We start from the raw sequence: 23,371 nt of genomic DNA on the forward strand, positions 1-23,371 counted from the left end.
AGGGAAGAGAGTTCTAGTGAAAGAATGCAGCCAATCCAACTTAATCCAACACAGAAGAGCCCTTATCTGCTGCTTCTTAGTAGTGGCCTCGTTATAAATGGGCTGAGTATCTCCTGAGCAAATGTGTTCTGGAATCTGCATTTGTATACCAGCTTTGCCAAATTATAAGCTGTGTAAAATAGGGAAAATAACTGACCCCCTCTGAGCATTAGTTCCCTTTTCTGCAGTAGGATAATGACACCCACATTGCAAGGTTTGGTGAGAATTCGATGGCATGGCATTGCTAGATTTCCCACCAAGTGCCTGGTACATACTTGGGGCTCAATTAAATGGTAGCTATTTTCCTTTGAATGAAAGGGACACTCGACAAACTGTGAATACATCCTACAGCCACAAGCAGAAAGAGAAGTACACTGGTGTTCAGTAGGTGGATATATGATTAGTTTTCCCTCTTTTCAGACAAATAAGCACTCACACTACAGACATTATGCCGTTTTAGTACAAAAATCGAAGTGGTCTTGAAAATTGTAAAACAGTCAATGATGTAATTTCCCCCAAAGTGTATCATATTTAATTCTCTTCTCAGAAAATAAGAGGAGGGAAAAAGAAGAGAAATAGAGTCTTGACAAGTAAAAAGAATCACATGCTTTTAACAGTGCCATGTAAAGGAGTTGAACCAATAAATTATTTTTCCTTTCCTTTAGATAAATCTAGGCAAAATTATTAGAAGAATGCTGGGGATATTTCTTGGTTTGGATACCATGTTGTGGCAACTTCCTTTCTTTTAAAAAGTTCTTTCAATTTGCTTTAAGTTGTTTTCTTAGCAATTTTATCATAAGGAGGAGTCAGTGGGGGTGGGAATGCTATTTGGGGATAATCTTTCAAGAAAAATGACCCGAAATACTCCATAAGGATGAGCCAAATAAAATAGCATTTGAAAGGTAAGAAGCTAAAGTGGTAGGTTTTACAATTTGTGTTCTACGCACTAAGAATTTACTGACAAAACCAGCACAGATTATTCTTTTCACATGTTGATTATCACCTGAAGTTTTATCTGAAACATTGCTTCTGATATCGCAACAACTGAGTGATCAGAGGCACGCTATCTAGAAAGGAAAGTTTTAAAGAAAGACCATTTACAGACATGAACCCAAATACCCCATTTCAGAAAAATATAACTGATAGGCGAAAGTTACATAAGCTCCAGGAATACTGTGTGTGTGTGTGTGTGTGTGTGTGTGTGTGTGTGTATGTGTGTGTGTGTCTTCTGTAGCTAATTTGGACTACGTACATGCAGAGCTATGTTTAAGCAAAACCAGTTACCATGGTGACACAGTACCCTATCTAAATGCAGTGTGTAACATCTAATTCTGTTTGTGTGTTAACTATTTAGCTGGAAACTGGGGAGCGTCTTAGAAGCCCGACCGATTGAGCAAGTGTATCTCTCTAGGTTTCTCTATTTTTGTCCTATCTCTGTCCTGGTCAGTCTCTTTTGCCTTCGGGTCAAATATTACGTTTTCTTCTCTACGTGATTGTGGACGAATACTTCCTTTTTCTTCGGAACCTGACTCTTCAACTTCAAAAATAATCCAAAAAGGCTGGCTATTTCTCCTGTTAGGATAGGACAGAACTCCAACATGCTAAATAAATCGATTCGTTTTCAGAGAATTTCTTTGTTAGTTCTCATTAGAAGTGGCATTTTCAAACAAATCCCTAATATTAGAGCTTGTTGATCTCTCTAATTTTAGTCTTTTCCTTCCCACACCCAGTCACGAGTTCTTCATTTTAGAGTCATGCTCTCTGGCTGAAGTATGGGGAAGCTGTTTTACAGGAAAAAAAAAAATGGAACACGAGTATACGTTGAAATAAACAAAAAATATATTAATTCCAAACTTTAAAAATTATTTTTAAAAACTTAATATTTGATAAGATCTATTTTAATATTTATAACAGAAAATTATACCCATTTTTCATGATTTTGTTGTTAGGCACTTACTTTTTTTGTTGGATCAATGGCAGGGGGCAATTCTAGGTGAAACCATGCAAGAAGCCTTAAGGGGCCTAGAAAATTCCTGACAAGAGCCAAGTCTTGATTAACCAAGTCTTGGCTCCATGGTCTAGGGGAAGGAATCACATGGGCCATGAATTAAACACAGAATCTCCAGCCAACCTTCCTATAAAGCTATTTGTAAGAACCAAATCTATAGGTTGAGGTTTTTTTCCATCTCTTCTCCTTTTTCCACATTATAGCAGGTGTCGTAATAAATTAAGCTTCCCAAAAAACAGGAGCTAGATGAACAGAAGAATTGAAACATTACACTTTATCAATGAACAAACTTAGAAAATTAAATAATAATGATAATAGCCAGGTCACGATCTCGCGGTCTGTGAGTTCGAGCCCCGCGTCAGGCTCTGAGCTGATGGCTCGGAGCCTGGAGCCTGTTTCCGATTCTGTGTCTCCATCTCTCTCTGCCCCTCCCCCGTTCATGCTCTGTCTCTCTCTGTCCCAAAAATAAATAAAAAATGTTGAAAAAAAAAATTTAAAAAAAAAATTAAAAAAATAATAATGATAATAATAATAATAAAGACTCCATCTGGCCTTCTGAGCACTTGCAATCTAGTGTAGAAATAGGAATATAGAGTTTTGTAATTATTAAGTGGTGATCTTTTGTGACTTTAATGCCTACAGCCTTGGGAGTCCACTTATGTAAAAGGAGTAATTTGTTCTATAAGACTATAAGCTGGAGCCTTTGAATACTATAGAGAATCACAGAATTTATTTTGAAAGTACTCACATTATTTAAATTAGATCATAATAGTACAAATTCATGTACTGTGTGGATGAATAGAGTTAATCGATAGTGTTGGAAGTGGGAAGTGTGCTGTGTGAGATCTCTTTTTTTTTTTTGTGAAAGCGATTGTGAAAACTTATGGTATGCCTATTTCATTTGTTTGCACAGCTAAATGGTCTTTTCCAAGGCGGTGGAACAATTACTTTTCTGGTAAGATTTCAGAACTATTTTATTCCAAATTTGAGGGCAACTCTAATGACAGAGGGGCCATCCTTAGGAAAGTCAAACTGACATTAGGACCTCTTTCTCCTGCTTGGGCCTTGTTAATATACAAGCAAGCTGCAGTTTGGTTAAGCTCTTTTAAGAAAAAAAAATCCCCTTCCTTTTTAAATTATGGGACATAATTGCCATAAACCATGCAGACAATGTCAAGGTTTATGAAGTTCCCTTATGATCTTCATCGCATTGGACCTTCCCTCTCCCCCACCAAAAGGAAACCATCTATTTCACAAGAACAATCACTGCTAACAGCTTGGCTTGTATCTTAAAATGTTTTTTTTACATATGCAATTATATATGTAAACATACATATTTTACCACTTTGTTACACCAGGAGCATCTGAAGTGTAGACCAGTATCCACACAGTTACCTCTGGAGTCCCAAGGTGTGGGGAATAAGCTTAGGAATTCCCTGAGCTTGCACTGATGGGTTAACAAAGGCATAAACAATAGGAAAGCCATAGGATGCATACACCCAAGTTTGGGTAAATAAGACTAGGTAAGTAAGACTAGGTAAAGGGCACAAAGGCTCCCAGTATAGGACAAAGGTATAGGAGTAGGAAGTCTCAGGGTGAAAACATCTAAGATGAGGTAAACAAGATTAGGTATTCAGGGTGGAAATGCCCCCCAAGTCAGTATAATAGCAGAAAGCTGCTTTCACAGGAAGGAAGGACCAAATTAGGTAAAGAGGTAAAGAGGCCTCTAGACTGACCTCAAGGGGCAAAGTTGTCCAGAGCTGAGCTAATTAGCAAAAGAAAGTTGCCTGGTTCACCCTGAGGTAACATGTTCTGTCTTTCTTGTCCCCTAGTCCAATTTAGGTAAACAGATGTGGGGGCCTCATGTTTACTGTAAACAACCTTCCATACAGCATCAGAATCTTGTTTTGTATTGACCCAAACACCTAACACCACATATTTCCAAAACCCCCTTTTCCCCATACCCATGAGTGAATGTTCATGGTTTCATTGTCTCCCTGTGCACACCTATCACACTTGTAAGCCTTCTGATCCTAATAAAAATGGAGCAAAGACCCTTACTCCGGGCTCTTGTCTCCTCCCGGACATTACTCTCTCCCGCATTTTTAATCCTGCATCCTACTTTCTTGCTGGACAAGAAAGAACTCCAGACCCAGAGTCTACAACACCAAGAGTGGAGCAAAGCAGTCTTTACTTTGTGTTCGTGCCACTTGTCAGTTCATACAGATCCAGTTGGGATGTAATCATAGGGATCCTATTCTCCTCCCTCTGGTTTACTCCTTCTCCTCCTCCACAAGCCCCGGGTGATCCCTGTTACTCTCATTGAAAACACATATGCTCAAGTACCTAGATCACCTGGAGTAGGAGGATAGGGCCTGCCCCTTGGTGCTGAGCTCTAAAGAGCTAAAGAAACCTGGAGTGTCTTATAGTCTTCAGAGTGAAATATCCACAAGTCAAACCAATATTTTTCTGACTAGAAGTGATGATTTCTCCTGGCAAATGTTTTTGTGTTATGCTACAAGAATCTTTTCATTATTTCTCACCAAGGACCACTCCCCATTAATAAGACATGACAAGAGCAGGGAGAGGAGAGAGAAAAAAAAAGAGAGGAGGAGCCCCGCTGAGTGCTATCTAGAAATATTTGTGCCCCTCAACACGCATTTATATATTTTAGAAATGGGATCACTCTATGCAGATTATCTCATGTTTTATACATATCTTTTATTTAACAGTGTATCATGGAGATAAGGTCATGATTTTTTTTTTAATTTTTTTTAATGTTTATTTATTTTTGAGACAGAGAGAGACAGAGCACGAATGGGGGAGGGGCAGAGAGAGAGGGAGACACAGAATCCGAAGCAGGCTCCAGGCTCTGAGCCATCAGCCCAGAGCCTGACGCGGGGCTCGAACTCACGAACCGTGAGATCGTGACCTAAGCTGAAGTCGGATGCTCAACTGACTGAACCACCCAGGCGCCCCAAGGTCATGATATTTTTGATGTGTATAAAATTCAACTGTATGAATGTATCAACTATTTGTTTAACAAATCTCCTATTTTGGAATATTTAGTGCCATTTTTTTTTTAGTATCTTAAATAATGTTGCAAAGAAAATATTTGTACGTATGGCATACATACTTGAATGAGTATATCTGTAGGATAAATTTCTAGAAATGGAATTGTTGCCTCAAAGTCATGCACATTTTAAATTGTTATATGTATTGCCAAAGTGATAAATGGTGCTGAGAGATTCTAGTAGTATGCTAGATTGGCACTTATTCTAATTATTAATTATCAAATAAGTTTCTAAATATGTGGTTTATTAATCTGGAAAAAAGGAGGAGATTAAATAGGGAGGTAGGAAATAAGGAAACCATCACTAAGAAATCCTAGATTCTTAGGTATATTTTGTTTTGCAGATAATCATCCTGTTGACCTTATTCTGAAAGCTCTCTCCTTTTGATCTTGATGCCATTTATTTTTAGTACTATCTCTTATTTATCTGCCAAGTAGTCCATCCATCCATCCATCCACCCACCCACCCATCCAACATTAATTAAGCTTTCTGCTGAGCTTTGTATTTTACAAGCAAATATAATCACTTGGGAACAAGCTATACTCTTAACATTCAAGAAGCTTATTATCCTACAGATGGACATTAATAGATAAATGAACGAATGAATTGTAGCTTAGGTGAGTGGCGCAAAGGAAAAAAACTAGGTGTTATAAAAGCATATAATAAAGGAATCTAACTGAAGAACACTTCTTTGACAGTCATCTACTGACTTCACATTTCCACATTTTTAATAACTTTAGCACTTGATCCCACCCTCTATCATCATCCCTGTTGTGTTCAATACCTAACACCCTGACTCACAGTTCCTTGACTTCTACCTTCCTGTGTTCCAACAAACTTATTTTTAGTAACTCATCACAATAGCCTTCGGAATGGTTTTACCACTATGTTTTCAAATTCTGATACTCTGTCAGTGTGACTGCCTTATTTTCTAATCCCTACTGAACGTATTCTTCCTCTTTGTTGGAATTTCACACCTTGAATGATTATTTACAATGTAAGTGTTAACATGCAAATGTCTCACATACTCTTCCCCCAAATCCTATGAAATAGTCACCTCCATGATTTCATTCAATGAGTGAAGAAATGTTGGAGAGTTTAGACTTACCCAATGCCATGCAATTAATTAAGTGACTTGACGTAGGTCTATTTGACCCAAAGCTGGGGCTTGTAGCCCATATGACATTCTACATCAAGGGTCATTTCAGTTTGGGTATTTATAGAAGAAACTGATGAGGAGGGAAAGGGAAGTATAGCAGATTGCAGAGTAGGGGCAATATTTTCACAGTGTAGCCTTCTGAGATTTAACAAAAGCTCTGACAATGTTAACTGGACTTACAACCCTCTTACTTCATCTCTGGGAGTTCAAGGAGGTGAGCACTTGTATTGAAGGCTGACAAAGCCAAGTCAGTGGGTCTACTGCATCTTACGTGCTTTGTCAAACTAACCATGGGTGATGTGAAGCTATTGATACAAAGTGTTACCAGGACAATGGAAATTTGTCCATTTTTATGCCAAATAAAATTTGCCACTACTTTTCTCTATGTCAAGCATCTTAGAGAATAGCGCTGATTTTAATGTTCCTAATGAATCTATGATTCACTGTTACTTGTCTCATTTTGGTTTTGTTTCTATTTGATTGTGATGCATTCTTAAAGATATTTGTTTGTTTATGTCTTTTTTCATAGGAATGTAAACTCTGAAAGTAAGGACTTTGGCTCTGTCCACTATTGTTTACCTAACATCTCAACAGTGCCTGTCAAATGCAACTGTGAAACTAAGTGGAAGCTAAGATCTGGTAGTTAACAAAACCAAGTTTTAAAAATATTCATTTGCCCATTTTCCATACTTTATTATTATTATTTTGTTCATCTCACAAACATATTTTTTGAATCTTGATCATGTGCAGGGCACTGTGTTAGGCACCAGGAAAGTAAAGATAAATTAGACACAAGTTTGTCCCGGTGGTCTCACCAAAAGACATTGAATGATGGAAAACCGCACAGAGCAAAACGTTTGATTGCACTAAGGAAGATTAGTTCATAAGAATCTTGTTGAAACCCTGGAAGAGATAAACACTGAAAAAATCTATAACAAAAAAGAAAAAAATAGAAATCAGTTATTTCTAATTTAAGATTTATAAAATTTCATTTTGAGCTTTGTTTTGTGTTTTGTTTGTTTAGTGTCTATTGTTCTATATTAATGAAGATAAAAAAATATATATATATATATTAATTTTTCAAAACTTATTTTGAGAGAGAGTGCACAGGTGAAGGAGGGGCAGAGGGAGACGAAGAGAGAGAATCCTAAGCAGGCTCCACACTGGTGGTGTGGAACACGGCACAGTGCTTCATCCCACAAACTGTGAGATCATGAGCTGAGCTGAAATTAAGAGTCCAACACTTGACTGACCAAGCCATCCAGGTGCCCCAATAAATATATTTTTATATAAGATCTCAAAAATGTCAACATTTACTTTTTTAGGCAATTTTATTATTTAAGGGTAGGATAAACTGTGGTAAAAAGAGGACGTGTGCACATTGACTCAAAACCAATGGAAGTATATTTCTTGGTCATGTATGGAATGAGGTCGATGTTCTTGATCAGCTATCAGTTCTCTACAAAGTCGCCCAGGGATGCAGCTTCCTTCTTTTGGCTCCGCCGTTCTTTAGAACAATAGTTCAGACCAATGACTCTCCAATGATCTCAGAGTTCGTGAGTTCGATCCCACATCTGGGACCTGATTAGAAATGCAAATTCTCAGGCCCCATCCTAGTCCTACTGAAATAGAAACTCTAGGGATGAGGTCTAGGATTAGCATTTTTAAAAGCTTCTGGATGATTCTGCTGTTCCAGGTTCTAGCCCTACACTGTTTGCATCCAGTAGGTGGATGGGAAAAAGACACACATCTGTTTCATAAAAGTCTTGACCCAGAAATGTCACACGTTGGTTACTTCCTTCACATTTTATTGTCTAGAAATAAAGCAATAATATAGCCACAGCCTTTTTTTTTTTTTTTTTAAGATTTATTTAGTTTTGAGAGAGAGAGAGAGCATAAGCAGGGAAGGGGCAGAAGGTGGGACAGAAGATCCAAAGTGGTCTCTGTGCTGACAGCAGCAAGCCAGATGTGGGGCTCAAACTCACGAACTCTGAGATCATGACAGGAGCCAAAGTCAAACACTCAACCAGCTGAGCCACCCAGGCGCCCCTCTTCTACAGAGTCTTAAATGCAAACTCACATACTAGGTAGGAGAATTGTACATTGGAGGGTGAGATATCGCCGTGGTGGGATGTTCTGAAACATGATACTGAGGGCTTGGTTGCAGAAGATCCATGTGCTTTGTGGTGGCCCTAATATAATATAACAGATATTGGCGAGATTTGGGGACGGGAAGAACTCTTTCCATGCATTCATTCTAATGAGCACTAGTGGGAGACTATATGCTATTTGAGTAATGTTGTGTCAAGTGGCAAGCGGGAAAGATGACTCCACCATGAAGAATAATTTTAAAAAATAAATAGAGCAAGAAGAGACTTGCAGCTGCTGAAGAAGAGACCAGGCCAGTAATAACTGCTTGGGAAGTTATTACTGGAAGAGGTGGAAGAGGATGTGGAACGGAAGTGAACAAGTTCAATGGGAGCTTGCCTCAAGCTCATCTAGAGGCCTTAAAACACACATTCCCATGGGGTGTCTGGGTGGTTCAGTCGGTTGGGCGTCCAACTTCGGCTCAGGTCATGATCTCACGGTCTGTGAGTTTGAGCCCCGCGTCGGGCTCTGTGCTGACAGCTCAGAGCCTGGAGCCTGTTTCAGATTCTGTGTCTCCCTCTCTCTCTGACCTTCCCCCGTTCATGCTGTCTCTCTCTGTCTCAAAAATGAATAAATGTTAAAAAATTTTTTTTAAATAAAACAAAAACACAGATTCCCTGGCCCCAGCCCCAGGGTTTCTGATTCAGTAAATCGGGGTTCTGGAAGAGGGAGTTTTGCATCTCTGAGTTCTCAGGGTGATGCTGCTGTGGCTGTCCAGGGACACAGTTGGAACATCACCCGTTAGGGATTGCAAAAGGAGCCTTTTGGAGGAAACCTGGATTTGGGGAAAATCTTCCCTGCCCTGGGGCTTTTTGACAGGTGTTCCTTTGAAATGCAGGCCAGAGCAGTTTTCTTTCTGCTGGCAAAGTCAGATGTGTGCTGAAGACTTGAGGGTTGGAGAATAGGGAGGGTTGGCTGCTCTCCAGAGGAAAAAATCCACAACTTTGCACCTTTAGGGAATGTTTATTAATCCTCATTATACCAGCAGTTCCCCCTGTAGTGGGACTAAGGGGCTAAAGGTGTAACTCATTTCTTTAATTAGACAGTCTTTTTTTAGTCACGGAAGAGTTTTATTACCCTTTCTTCCTGTCTCATGCTACCCATCAATACTGCTGAACATTTTCAAATATACACAGACAGAACAGACATACATACATAGATGTATACACACACACACACACACACACATCCAATCCCTTTCACCTTCAGACGAAGGTTTGGCTTCATGTAGCTACTAAGACTTCAACCTTCATTGTAGTCAAGCAAATGCATTAGAAACACGAAATTATCTTGCTTAATTTAGTTGTCCCCCATAGGATAGCTTGCCTAATAAGTAAGGTTTCTCCTGCAGTTTAGGCTGACTTTGTGAATTTATTGAATCCAATTGCTCTGGCTGCCTTTCGATCTTTCTTTTCCTTGTTGATTCTGAATTAAAATTCTGTGTTAGCTGCAGCCTGGTATTTCTGCAAACTGCAGGAGGTATGTATTTTCCTTGCGTGTTATTGTTATTATGATATTAATTATACTATACACTCAACTGAATGTTAGCAGTGTCCCAGGAATTGTACTGAGCAAAGATTTTGACAAGGTCCCTGCTTAGGGATTATGTAAAAGCCATTCAAGTGGAATTGAATTAACATATGACTTAGCTTAGTGTGGCTGAACTTGAATATTGATGGATTCTTTGGATGAGAAGGGAGTTTGTGGGAGAGCAAAAGAAATGACCTTTAGAATTTTAGGATTTTTTTTTCTGTAACATCCCATGATTTTAATAAGAACTCGGTTGCTTCTGTACCAGATAATTTTTGTTTATCATTTTATTTCTCGGAGTTGAAATCATAGGATTCGTGGACTCAGAGGGGCAGTAGGGGAGTTGGGATGATGTCTGGTGTCTTCATCACCTCGTTTTTCAGAGAACAGGTAACCGTTCTCTGGCTCTTTTGCTTTAGATTCTTCATTCTGTTTCCGTGTTACATGTAGATGAGATGCAGACTTGTATTTCATGTTTTAAAAGGTTTGAAAATTTCTCTGTTTGCCTGGGGCACTTCTCCCACCTTGTTTAAAAAAAATTTGTATTGAAGTTCCATCATATGTGAGTAAAGTACATAAAGTGAGCGCACTGATTGTAAATGCGTGGATTGGTCTATTTTTCCTCTGTGTACATCTCTGTAATACCCAGCTCAAGACACAGAATATTCCCATACCACAGAATTTTCCTCACCTTTCAGTCAATACCTCCCCCAAAGTAATCACTACTCTGATTTCTGTGTTCTAACATCTTGGATTATATTTGCATGCTCTTGAACTTAATATAAATAGCAATATGCAGTATATTTTGTTGTGTCTGGTTTCTTTTTTTTTTATAATTTTTTTTAATGTTTGTTTATTTTTGAGAGACACAGAGAATGAACGGGGAAGGGGCAGAGAGAGAGCTGTCAGCCCAGAGCCTGACGCAGGACTTGAACTCATGGACTATGAGATCATGATGTGAGCCGAAGTCAGACACGTAACTGACTGAGCCACAAAGGTGCCCCGTGTTGTGTCTGAGAGAGTATGTGCTGCGTGTCTATGGTTGTAATCTAGTCTTTACTGCTGTGTAGTATTCTATTTTATGGGCACACACAATTCATTTATCCATTTTCTTGTTATTGGGTATAGGTAGTTTCCAGTTTGGGCTGTTATGACTAAAGCTGCTATTAATATTTTTCTACATGTTTTATGGTGGTCACATGAACTAATTATTCTTGAATCATGGAATAAGCACATGATTAGCTCCAATTTGTAACGGCAGGATTCCCAATTATTATACTAATTTCTACTTCCTCTGGCAATGTTTCAGAGTTCTAGTTGCTTTACATTCTCATCAGTGTTTGGTATTGTAAGTTTTTTTAAATGTTAGCTATTCTTGTGGGCATGTATTAGTATCTCATCGCTAACCTCGTTTTTTTTTTTTATCAATTAATGAAACTTCTAGAGTAAATGAAAAAGAATTCCTGAGTTTGTTTAGAAAGTGCTAGTTTAATCAGCTGTCGATAATTTCAAGCTGTAAGAGACATGTACACAGTTATTAACTGGGCAGTTCAGTGGCAACTAGTGAGCTGGGATTCCCACAAGCAAACTATTATTATTATTAAATGCTCGCTAGGTAACAAGTAATTTGCTAAACAATGTATTTGTAGTGACTTACTTAAGGTGTCCTATTTTAAATCTGACAGGACTATCATTGTTCTAAACACTCCTCAGTTTGGGCTGGTGTCACACACTAATGAAATCCAGATGTCCTCACCTGCTCTAAATACACTTCCTTCAAACAGTGAACCCATGGTCTTTAGAGCCCAAGCATTTACTCTGAGAACAGAACCACAAATTAAACACAATAATTTTTTTTCTGAAAAGTCGCTCTCAACATTTTGGTACATTATTGTGATGACCATGTGTATATACCCTTGGTAAGTTATTAACTTTTTTTTCAACTAATCTCATTTAGAACATTTGTCTTTGTGCCAAACTGACAATGTCAAAAGGAAGGTGATCTCATCTCCGTTCAGGCAGTTCTGTAGTTTATTGAAGCCTCCTGACAACTTTTGATCAAAAAGACCAAGCAGGGAAGAGCGATAGAACAATGATTGAAAGAATAATGGAATGCTTTAAAGTGGCTATGAAAACATCCTTAGCAATTGTCAGAATGATTTCTATCTGTGGTTGAAGCCAAATGCTGAGGCCAGCGAAGAAAGGGAACACTGGCACAGACAAGGAAATTGCTTTAGCAGTATGTGATGGTGACGAGGCCCAACACAGCAGTGTCATATAATTAATAAGAACCAAGAGAATCCAATAAGGAAAGAATAGTCTTTTCAATAAATGTGGACAACTGGGTATCCACAACATGCAAAAGAATGAAGTCGGACTCCTACTTCACAACATATTCAAAAATTAACTGAAAATGGATCAAAGACCTGAATGTAAATGAGCTAAAAACAATAAAGGTCTTAGAATAAAACATAGCTATAAATCTTTGTGACTTTGAGCCACGCAATGATTTCTCAGATTTGACACAAAAAGCACAAACAATCAGAATAAAAATAGATAAATGGGACTTTAGCAAATGGTAAAACTTTTGTATTTCAAAGGACTCTATACAAATGTGGAAGACAACCCACAGAATGGGAACAAAATATTTATGAACATATATATCTATAAGGGACTAGTATTCAGAACATATAAAAAAGACCTCAGCTCAATGACTAAAATACAAACAAGCTAATTTGTAAAAATGGCCAAAGAGTTTGAATAGACATTTTCCAAAGAAGATATACAGATGGTCAAGAAGCACACGAAAGGATGATCAACGTCATTAGTTATTAGAGAACTACAAATCAAAACCACAATGGGATACTGTTTCACGCATTTTAGAATGACTAGATTAAAAAGCCTAATAATAGCAAGTGTTGGCAAAGATTGAAAGGAAGTAGGGAGCCTCTCATACATTACCGATGGGAATGTAAAATGCTACAGCCACTTTGGGAAAAAGAGTTTGGCCAATCCTCAAAACGCTAATAATAGAATTTCCATGTGACCCAGCAAATCTAATTCCCAGGTATATACCCCAGACAACTGAGCATATAACCATACAAAAACTTATTTGTGAAGTTCATAGCAGCAATATTCATAAGAACCAAAAAGTATAACCGAATGACCAGTCCCTCAATTGACGAATGAATTTTAAAAAGTGGTAGAATCATGCAATAGAATATTATTCAGCTGTAAAAATGAAAAAAAAATGTGCTGGTATATGCTACAGCATGGAGGAACCCTGAAATCATGCTAAGTGAAAGAAACCATATACAAAAGGCCATATTATGATTCCTTTTTTGTCAAATGTCCAGAATAAGCAAATTCATGGAGACAGAAAATAGATTAATCGCTGCCAGAGAAGAATGGGAGTGATTGCTAATGGATACAGCAATTTTTTTTTTTTTTTGGTTGGGGGTGATGGAAGTATTCTGGAATCAAATAGTGGTGATGGTTGTATAACCCTGTAAATATATGAAAACCCACTGAATTGTACACTATATGATTTATTTAAAAATTTTTTTATTTATTATTTTTGAAGGAGAGAGGAGAGATAAAGTGTGAGAAGGGGAGGGGCAGAGAGAGAGAGGGAGACACAGGATCTGAAGCAGGTTCCAGGCTCTGAACTATCAGCGCAGAGCCCAACACGAGGCTCCAACGCACCAACCACAAGATCATGGCCTGAGCCGAAGTCAGACACTTAACCGACAGCCACCCAGACTCCCCTGAACTGTGCACTTTAAATTTATAAAGTATATGGTATGCGAATTATATCTCAATTAAAATATTGTTTAAGAAAAAATAATTAACATGAAATTTGTTTATTTCCTTAATATGCAATATCTTCATATTCTTTATAATCCTTGTATTTAGTATTTTAATATCATTTATTAATTTCCAGAAATATATGACTTTGGAGTAGTTCTTCAATATTCTAAGGCTTTAGTTTCCTCAATATAAAATAATGAGTTGGGACGTCTGGATGGCTCAGTCGGTTAAGCACCTGACTCTTGGTTTCTGCTCAGGCCATGATCTGATGGTTTGTGAGGTTGAGCCCTGTGTCAGGCTCTGTGCTGACAGCATGAATCCTACTTGGGATTCTCTCTCTCTCTCCCTTTCTCTCTGCCCCTCCCTTGCCTACTCTCTCTTTCTCTCCCTCTCTCTGTTTTTCTCTCTCTCTTGCAAAATAAATAAACTTAAAAAAATAATGAATCAATATGAAAATACTGGGTCAAGATTTCAATAAGAATCTGGCAATTTTCAAATATTCTATGTTGAAATATTATGTTTTTATAATCGTGTAAGAAATATGAAATATTTGAACAGCAACTTGATTCATATAGATTGTTTTGTATGAAAAAATATATAAAATTAAAAAAATATATAATGAGCAGTGTGTTCAATTGACAAATAGTTTTCATTTTATTTCCTTTTTTTCTTGGATGGTGAAGTGGGAAATTCAAAACACAAAATCAGGGGGTGCCTCAGTCGGTTAAGTGTTTGACTTCAGCTCAGGTCATGATCACACGGTTGGTAAGTTCAAGCCCCGCATCTGGCTCTGTGCTGACAGCTCAGAGCCTGGAGCCTGTTTCAGATTCTGTGTCCCCTTCTCTCTCTGCCCTTGCTTTGCTCATGCTCTGCCTCTGTCTCTCAAAACTAAATAAACATTTAAAAAATGTTTAAAAACCCACAAAATCAGTTATAAAGATTTTCTCCTGGAGTGTCCCTGAACAGTGTCTATGGGGATGAATGGATAAAGAAGATGTAATGTGTGTGTGTGTGTGTGTGTGTGTGTGCAATATACATATATATAACGAAGTATTATTCAGCCAGGAGAAGGAAGGAAGTTCTGCCATTTGCAACAACATGGATGGACCTTGAAGGCATATGCTATGTGAAATAAGCCAGACAGAGAAAGACTTCATGGTATCACTTAAATGAGGAATCTCAAAAATACTCAAAGTCATAGAAACAGAGAGTAGAAAAGTGATTGTCAGGGGCTTGGGGATGGGGGATAAAGTAAGAAGTTGGTGAAGGAATACGAACTTTGAGCTATAAATAAATAAGAACTGAGGATTTAATGTATAACATGGTGACTATAGGTGATAGCACTGTATTGTATAATTGAAATTTGTTGAGAGATTAAAACTTAAGTGTGGTAAGTGTACTCATCAAAAAACAAAAACAAAAAAATGAGTATGTGAGTTGATAAATGTGTTAATTAACTAGATGGAATGAATAATGTCTCAATGTATCTTTATAGCAAATCACCACAATGTACACTTTTAAAACCTTACAATTTTATATGTCAGGTGTAGCTCAATAAAGCTGGGGAAAAAAACCATTTTTCAAATGTCAAATAAATGTTTTAAAAGAAAAGATTTTCTCCTGAATATTTAGCATTGGGTATCACTAAATTTCATCCTCACTTCTCCTCAAGGAAAGAAGTCAGTGTAAGAGACTGATTGCCTCTGTTTGCTCTGGGCACATTAATAGAGAGGGTAAGGTGCCAGAGGAAAAGTGGAAAAGGGAGGGGGAGAGGGAAGGGGAGAGAAAAACCCCGAACTCTTTGAGCAGATATATTAAAATAAAGTGAGAGATCCAAATGTCCCTCATCCACTTTCTTCCAATTCCAGATCTTCTAAATTCTAGATCAACCAGAAGTGTATTAATTATAAACATGGCCAGTGTTAAAACCAATATACTGGTTTTAGTTTTATTCCTCTTTAACAGTATGCTTGAAGTTTTCATTTTCTATGTGCATTTTTTAGTACACTGGGCCCTATGTGTAAACATGGTATAACATACACTTAAGATCATTTTTTAAGACTCAGAATGTTATTTGACAAGTGTATTTTGATAAAAGGTTTACTCTTGTTACATTTTTGCTTCTGTGACATATTGTTGGGCATATGTATGATTTATTTGGATTCTATGTCAGAAATGAAGCCTCAGACATCTAAAGTAAAATGTGATTTGCTTTTCACCTGATTTCCAGGAATGCACTGGATGGAATTGAAATGCAAATGAAACGAACATGAACTTGGGATGAATCAAAGTGCAGGCAGGGAATTTCTTTTTAGAAATTTAGATCCCCACTTTTAGATCCAGGGAATTTCTGAAGACCAAACTTCACGTTCCAGGAGGAGAGATGCTGGACATCCACGGGTGGATGCTGGATGTGCAGGTGTTGGCCCTCGGTGCAGCCAGGCGTCAGGATAAACAGTGAGCTCGTTGCAAGAAAGACAGACTTTTTGGTTTGGAGCTAAGTGAGTAGTGATTAAAACAAATAATATCTCTCTATGTTAATGACTTCCTGATTTGAAAATCACTGGCCTTGTGAAATTTAATTGCCATTATTAATTACCAGTAACTTTGGAAAAAGACTTGTTATTTTCACATTTTAATAGATTATTGCTTTGCCTGGGAAGTGAGGGTTTTGAGTTGCAAGTCTAGAACTGTTCTGTTTGATTGCCATAATGGGTGCCTGAGTGTGATTCATCTCCATGCAAAGGTAATGGTCCGTTTATTGGAAATTTCCTAATTTTGCTAGGACAATGTCACATCTGCATTATGAGTAATCAAATATGTATCCGTATGTTTCCAAGAGTGTAAATTTATAATGTAAAACCTAATGATTCACGATAGACCCCAGATCTTCCCAGAGTATACTTTTATGGAAGACGCAAAAGATGTTGTTGGCTTGATTTCTTTAAAAAATATGTATATCAATGATTGTACTCTCTGATTTCTTCTTTAATGATTCTTAAATGTCCTGAACATTTTCCCAGACATGGAATGATGTGACTATTTTAAGTGCCGATAAAGAGGGATAACACAAGCGACAGGAGAGCTGAGAAACAGCAAGAGGGGCTGTGGCTGGGGCTTCAGAGCATCTTGAGACAAGGGTCCACAAACCCCAGGAAGTGGTGGCCGAACCCAACAAAAATTGGCACGTGTTACCAAAGTGGTAAAGACAGTGACATCACTTAGGAAACCTGTATTTATTTTCACCTTCATAATTTATTTTGCTCACACAGTTGCTATCTGCTAGCCAATATTCATACCCCAAAGAATGTCATCTTAAAAAATACACAAAATAATATGTGTTTATTGTTAAATGCGAGGAAACATAATTAATTAAAAATAATGGGGTGAAGGGGTGCCTGGGTGGCTCAGTCGGCTGAGTGTCCGACTTCGGCTCAGGTCATGATCTCACAGCTCATAAGTTTGAGCCCTGCGTCAGGCTCTGTGCTGACAGCTCGGAGCCTGGAGCCTGCTTCGGATTCTGTGTCTCCCTCTCTCTCTACCCCAACCCACTCACATTCTATCTCTGTCTCTCTGAAAAATAAACAAACATTAAAAAAATTAAAAATTAAAAAAAAATAATGGGGTGGGGAAGAAAAGAACTCACCTAAGAAATTTTGGAAAATAGTCTTTCTAAAACAAAAAACAACAACAAAAAAAAACTGTATACACCTGCTGTCTTCTCACTAGTAATTTTTTTTTCTCCTAGCAATATGGGTTAGCAATTCTGAAACTGCTTTTTGGGTATAGTAGGATTGCATAAATAAGTAAAACATATTGTAGATAATTAAAATCACATTTCCTGTGGTGGAGAAAAATATTACAAATAAGGAATAGGAAAAAGCCAAAATGAACCCTGTGATGTTGAATTGAAATTGGAGGCATCAATATGATCCCATGGCTTTTAATATATTTTTATAGATAGATACAGAGATAAATATAGATGTGTGTGTATAGGGGTGACTGTACATACACAGCTTTTCTAATCTGTCCACTGAGTGGGCCTGGAAGAAAGGTGAGCCCAGAAGCAACGAGCATACTTAGTGCCTAGATTTTGGTTTCTAAATACCATTCTCCAATAAAAGAAACCAGGTCTCTGGAGAAATAGTTGATTCCCATACTGTTAGGGTAAATACAAGAAGATCCTAGAATAACTTTTTGTACCAGAAAATAAGGAAGTGATTGAAAAAGAATGGATTAGGGGCGCCTGGGTGGCTCAGTCGTTTGGGCGTCCATGTGAGTTCAAGCCCCGCCTTGGGCTCTGTGCTGACAGCTCAGAGCCTGGAGCCTGTTTCAGATTCTGTGTCTCCCTCTCTCTCTCTGACCCTCCCCTGTTCACACTCTGTTTCTCTCTGTCTCAAAAATAAATAAACGTTAAAAAAAAAAAGAAAGAAAAAGAATGGATTACATTGAAAGGACATAGGAGCCACACTATAGGAGCCACACTATAGGAGCTCCTGGTGGCCGAATTTAGCACAAAATAGATGACAGTATTGAATTATAACCAATAGAATAAAATAAAATAAATATCCATGAGCTCATATTGATATAAATAAATAATCAGACAGATAGATAAATGTGGGAAAAGAGATGTAACTCTTCCTTACAGAATTCCAATTAATCAGTGTAGAAGAAATGAAGGAAATACAAACTTTATTAGGCAAACCCCACAGTAATAATTGCAGACAAATTCTATCGATGGTTGCTAAATTAGTAGGTAAAAGTTGTAGGAGAAACAGGGCATGTGCATAATCTCAAAAAGTCTTACACAATATATTTCTTAAGCACAAAAAGAAAATATGGAGAAACTTAGCAAACATCAACCTAAAATTATTAATGTTAATATCATCAGAATTAAGATATATCAACATCAGGTATACTATAATATGCTACAGAAGATACCACTTCTGTGATGTTCTTGCCAAAAATGCATAACCTTAATTTAATCATGAGAAAACATCAGCTAAACCCAAATTGATAAACATTCTGCCAACCATTGACCAGTAGTCTTCAAACGTATTGAAGTTATGAAAGCTAAGACTGGGGAGCTTGGGGAAATAAAACTGGAGAGCTGTCACAGATTGGAGGAAACTAAGGAAACACGATAATTAAATGCAATGTGGCAGCCTGGTTTGGGTCCTGGAATGGAAAAAGGACATCAGTGGAAAAACTGGTGAAATTTGAATAAGGACTGTACTTTAGCTAATAATATGTACCAATATTAATTTCCTGGTTTCCAAAATCGTACTCTGATTATGTAAGATAGTAATATTAGGGGAAGCACGATGAAGAGTATCTGAAAAGCCTATGCAGTCTTTTTAGAACATTTCTGTACATTTAGAATTATTTCAAAATAAAAAAAAATTAAATACAATTAAAACCATGAAAAATCCCCTCCTTGAAAAATGCTAATATGACTCTTCATGACTTTCTTCTGTGGGTGTACGTATTTTAAACAACAACAACAAAAATTATTCCTTGATGGTTAAAAGTACAGACTGTGCAAGACCTTGAGTTCAAATCCCAGTTCTCCTACCAGTAGCTTTGTTAGCTTGGAAAATTTTCTTTCTTTGCATCTGTAGCTTATCGGAACAATAGGAAGAGTAATGATAGTAGCACTCTTACGTGAGTAATTACATACATACATACATAACTACAGATTACATGAGTTAATACATTTAAAGTACTTAACACCATGTCTAGCACTAGTTAAGTTCTCAATAGATGTTAGTTATTGTAAAGATGGCTTACTGTTTTGTAACCCTGGACTAGGTAAGTATTTAGGGACACTAGGTATTTAATGGCATGCATGAGATACTTAGATAGGTAAGAAATATTCCTGGACCAAGGGGAGCAAAATCCTAGGTACAAAATTCTAGAATTACACAATATAACATTAATATAATTACCTTGCCTTTTGCCTGATGGGAAAATATTGAGTTTGAACCTCTTCTGTGTTATCAGTTCAGACTCTAAATTTAACTATACAGCCTCAATTGACTGGTGTTTGTTTTCTTCTTTAATGACGTGAGCATTATTTTTAAACAATTGTAGAGTAAGATTATATGGAGATGGTGTAATAAAAACCAAATATGTTTGACTCCCGCTGACTTCCTTCCTGAAACTTCAGGAACAACAGAGAATCAAAACAGAAACACAGAGGCTAAGCCTTCCAATTGCCAGCAGCGTCGGTTGCCAGAAGCCAACATCCAACAAGTTTGGAAATTCTTTGCCTCCATGTGACATGCCGAATTAGTAGGCCACAAAGGACAGCATCTCCAGTAAGCAGAGTAGATTTTGAGAATCTGGTCACCATTCTTGGAAGTTAGTGGACACAGAGCCAAAGCTAGAACCCTGTCCAATGGCCTTTCCCAAATCTGCAAGTGAACAGTGGTGCATTGAAAGGAGGAAAAGCAGGGCACCTGGGTGGCTCGGTTGGTTGGGAAAAGACTGTCAGTCCATTCTGTGAGTTAAGATTACTGGGGACATTGAGACCCTCATATCAAAAGCTTTGTAAAGATTAAAACAGTAGCAATATCATGTTGCTGGCTTTTTCCCTTGCCATCCGTCCCGTCCATGTTGTTCAGGCTAAAGCATTATCGAACAGATGGCCTATGTCCTGATTATAGGAAAACATAATAGCAAATCAGTGGAAGACCAAATTGGTAGGGAAGCAAATTTCAGAGGTATCACTGTGTGTTGGAAATTCTTTACCTTGAGAGAGAATTTACCTCTAAAGCCCACTGGCATTTTAGAAACACAGCAGCTGATTTTACCAACCAGTCCTTCAGGGAACTGCAGAAGGATAAACTCCTAGCTGCTTAAGTAAATACAGCTTTATCCACAATTAACACGAGACCATGTAGTTTTTGTCACGATAAAATGCCTTCTGTTTTTCTTTCCCCATTTAGGCTTCTACAAGTCCATAAAATGCCAATATTGGAAATAGTCGTATCAGTACATTTCACTTTCAACTGGGGTCACAGAAACCTGGAAGAACCACCCTGACTGTTTTTAATTAACTTCTCTACAGTATAGGGAGGGTGTTGACTCCAGCTCTGAAATGCCTATCTCTATCTCCTTGACTCTACTCTTTCCTTTCCCACCCTCCTTATTTTTTCTCCTCCGCACTAGTACAATGCTCTCAAGTCGTTTTCCTCCTTCTATTCTCTCCTCTTCTGTGAGCTGTGTTTTAAGTTCATAAATAATTATGTCATTTCTCTAGATCAAATTCTTTCATGGGTCTCCATTTTCTACGGATTGAGATCCAAGCTTCTTAGAACGACTTGTAAGGATTTTCACGATCCGGTCACAACCTGCCTTTCCAGTCTCACCTACCAAGATTATAGTTTGTATCCCATGCTACGTGACACACATCAGATACTTTCATGCCTCCAGGCCTTTCCACTTGTCGTTCCTTCCAACTGAATGGCCTTCTTCCTCACTGCTACAATGGCAACTGGCTGGTATTCGAATCATCCTTTCTATCTCAGTTTGAACATATTTTCCCTGATGCTCTCCTCTCTATTCTCACCTCGTTTGAATTAATCACTGTCTTATTGATCTCTTTATACAACTACTACAGAATGTATCAGAAAACATCGTATTTAGTTGTGCGTTTAGATTATAAATTCCCTGGAAGCAGGTTCCATGTATAACTCATGTGGGTTTATCCCAGCTTTTCTCCATTTAGTAGGAATTTAATAAATGTATGTGTGAGTGAATGAATAGACAAATAACCGTGACCCAGGGTCTCAGGTATCCCTCAGAGACTTAGGTAAATTTAGACAAAACTGATTGATATTTGGCTAACACTGTTCTTCAATCTATGGAACCATCCTTTGCTTTGTGGACATTAAGCCTGTAAATGGTGCTCTTCAGTCATCACAACAACCTAAAACACAGCTACACATTGCTTCTTACCTCCTGCAAGGGTGGTACTTTCCTGGGTGGAAACAGTTGCTGGTTTGGCCCTTTCACTGTGTTTCATAAGAATCCAAACAGACTTGCGACCCTATGAGAAAAGAGCTATGGAATACAACATCATGCATTGCACAGGCTTCTCTCAGCTCACTGGCTGCACCTCTCCATTTTCCCGCAAACTTCATGTTTTCAGCACTTGATCCCTCTTCTGACGTTTGTTCTGCAGGAAGTGGAATCCAGTCCCTTTCATGCTAATTCCTTTTCTTGGGGAGATCATTGTCAGGTGGCCCCACCTGAATGGTCTGCCTTCTCCTTCCTGATATTCTGTGGAGAACTTTAACATTGTATTATTAAAGCAAACAGTATATATTATGCTAATAAACAAATCATAGTTCTAAATTTCCTGGAGGCATTCTCAAATATTACTTATAAGTTCGTGGGAACACCAGTTCTATTTAGGGATCTATTATGAACTGAATGTTTTTGCCCCCTGGCGTCCCCCCACAAATTCATATGTTAAAGTGCCTAGTGTGGCTGTATTTGGAGATGGTGCTTTTAGGAAGCTAAATAGGGTTAAGTGGGGTTATAGGTGTAGGCCCTGATCCAACGGGATTAGTGCCATTATAAGAAGAGACACCTGTGCTTTTTCCCTCTTTTCCCCTCTCTGTGTACATACCAAGGAAAGGCCATGGGAGCATGCAGCTAGAAGGTGGTTTGAACAAGCCAACAGAAGAGGCCTCAGAATGAAACCTCCATTGTGTCTTTTCTGGTTATTGTGGCAGGAGGCACCTTGAGCAGCAGTCTCCCATGACACCCTGTGTGAGGCAGTGCGAGAAGTCCTGCAGGGCAACCAGTCAAGCACGGGCAGTTTTTGGAGACTGGAGCTACAGATCAACTTGAAGAACTATGACACTCAGAAAGACCAATGCTTCTTGGGTACTGTCAGGTTTAAGGCCACTCCCCACCCCAAGTTCTCCGTATGTATTTTGGGGGACCAGCATCACTGTGATGAGGCCAAGGCTGAGGATATTCCCCACATGGACATTGAGGCACTGAAGAAACTCAACAAGAATAAAAAATTAGGAAGCACGATGCCTTTTTGGTTTCAGAATCTCTGACCAGGCAGATGCCACGAATCTTGGGCCCAGGCCCCGATAAGGCTAATACAACTTCCCTTCCTTCCTGACCCGCAGTAAGTACACAGTGGCCAAAGTGAATGAAGTGAAGTCCACGATCAAATTCCAGATGAATTTGGTGCTGTGTCTGGCCACTGCCATTGTTGACTATGTGAAGGTGACAGATGATGAGCCTGTGTACAATATCCACTTAGCTGTGAATTTCCTGGTATATGTGTCATCGCCCAAGAATTGACAGAACATCTGGGCTTTATACATCAAGAGCACCATGGGCAAGCCCCAGCGCTTGTACTAAGGCACAGCTTAAGGGGCACGTGGGTGGCTCAGTGGGTTAAGCAGCCGACTTTAGCTCAGGTCATGATCTCGCGGTCCGTGAGTTCGAGCCCCACGTCGGGCTCTGTGCTGACAGCTCAGAACCTGGAGCCTGTTTAGATTCTGTGTCTCTCTCTCTGACACTCCCCCGTTCATGCTCTGTCTCTCTCTGTCTCAAAAATAAATAAATGTT

General features: G+C 38.4%; 1 pseudogene; it reads left to right on the forward strand.

Annotated features, from left to right (window-relative positions):
- Positions 1–274: 274 nt before the first annotated feature.
- LOC122218452 lies at positions 275–23,161 on the forward strand (annotated as a pseudogene).
- Positions 23,162–23,371: the final 210 nt, after the last annotated feature.

Source organism: Panthera leo, chromosome B1 (assembly GCF_018350215.1).
Source record: "Panthera leo isolate Ple1 chromosome B1, P.leo_Ple1_pat1.1, whole genome shotgun sequence".
NCBI lineage: Eukaryota > Metazoa > Chordata > Mammalia > Carnivora > Felidae > Panthera > Panthera leo.